The sequence below is a fragment of the Drosophila guanche genome, unplaced genomic scaffold (genome assembly GCF_900245975.1).
Source record: "Drosophila guanche unplaced genomic scaffold, DGUA_6, whole genome shotgun sequence".
Classification (NCBI taxonomy): domain Eukaryota; kingdom Metazoa; phylum Arthropoda; class Insecta; order Diptera; family Drosophilidae; genus Drosophila; species Drosophila guanche.
This window is the reverse complement of record NW_022995744.1, coordinates 11767996-11769887: the sequence shown is the minus strand read 5'-3', so window position 1 is coordinate 11769887 and position 1892 is coordinate 11767996.

Here is a 1892-nt window from a genome sequence, read left to right as displayed (position 1 = left end):
GACGCGCGGATCGGACTGAGGCGGCAGGGAATGGGAGGCGACTGTGAGAGGATCCGACCGAGACCTGTGATGGTTGTTGCTCTTGTGGGGGAGTGGAGTGGTGCCACGGGGACAGAGTGACAGAGAGAGAGAGAGAGAGAGTGCTGCTGTGGCCAGAACTGAACTCATTGGCCATGGGGTTTGGCAACAATAACCAAAAGTTTGTGGGGTTGCATGAACCAAAAGTGTGCGGTACAATCTGAAGGAAAGGAACGAGGAATATTTACTCTGATCAGAGGGATTTAGCTCTTAGATTTCTAAAGATTATAGAAAACTACGCAGGTACTCGTGGGACTTTTTTGGGAAGATAAAGTAGAAGAGTTTTTTGGAAATTCTCTCTAGATTCTATCCAACTTTCATCTTTTAAGACCTTTATTTGGGATTAACTTTCTCTAAAGAGTGCTCCAAAGTCCAGTGGTTAAAGAAGTGAAAGTGTAGAAGCGGAAAACCATGAATATAGTAATGTGTTCTCTACGTTCTATGTGGAATAAGTGTGGAGTTCCCTGTAGCGTACAGTCGTGTCCTGTGTTGTCTGATCGACATTCCATAGGTAAATTTGCATCTTGCGCCGCGTCTGTCATTTCATTTCACCAAAAGTACACACACACACACACTTGCAACGGCAGCAGCAGAGGCAACAACAAAAGGCAGCAGACGATGGAAATGGAGCTGGTGGCAGTGGCAGAAGGCAGGGGAGACGTCGCCACTGGCGGCCTGAACGCCTGGCTGGAGAGGCCGTCGCCGAAGAGTCGCCGCAAGGATGCGAGGAATAGGGAGCAACGTATATAGTTTGGCGATGCTGCTCTGACTCTGTCTCTGCCACCGTCGCTGCTGCTGCTGCTGCTGCTGCTGATGGTGATGGTGCAGCCGATGCCGCCACCTTAATTTATTTCATCTCATGCAATAATTTTTGTGGTTAACAAGTTTTGGCGGCATCGTTAGCGTCTTCACACGCTTCGCGGGATATCAACACCATTTATTGCCGTTTTGGTATTTTCCTTTTGCCTCTCTCAGCCTCAGGCCTGAGCCCCAGAGTCTTCTCAGCCAGAGTCAGAGCCACAGCCACAGATCTCCCTCCCCCTGCTTGCCACACTCCGTGCCCACTGTTGCTGCTCTTTTTTTTTGTTATTTTGTTTTGTTTTTGTTTGTTGCTTTTCTTGTTGTTGTAGAGCGATTTTATTGCTTGATTTTTGCGGTTTATCTGCTCGCTCTCATATAAAAATCGATTGGATTCCCGTGAAATTGATAAGTCAAGTCAACGCCGTTGTCCGCCCTGGATCTCTGGATATCTTACCCTCTTGCTCTCTGGCTCTGGCCCCTTTGCCCCCATCGGACGTGTAGTCCTGGGTAGGCGTTGTCGTAAATTATGCGCCTCGACTAGTTTTCTACATTAAAAGGCAGACGCCAGCGCCAGCCACAGATTTGCCACCGATCCCGATCCCGATCCCAATCCCACTTCTCAGGCAGCTACAGCAGCAGCAGTGGCTGCGGCAGCCTGTGCCCGGTAGTGTTAAAATATTCGACCACCTAGGGTCCCATGGAATTTATTTAGCCCGAACCCCGGGCACACATTTCTGCCGCTTTTTATTAACTTTGGGCATGTCATCAGCTTGGACTCAGTCCGAACTCCTCACGCCTCTCTCTCATCTCTCTGGCCGCCCTGCCTGGCTTCTTTTTTGTCGTTAAGCGTTCGCCTAATTGAAATATTAGTCGAGGATCTCGCTGGGTGAGTCACGGGCCTCTGTGCTCGACATAGAGTTAGAGCCGAAGATGGATATGAGTCTGGGGTACGGGGCTAGGCAGAGGAGGAGGCCATGGAGGAGTTCTATGAATGCCTAAGAGTTCAGGAGTCT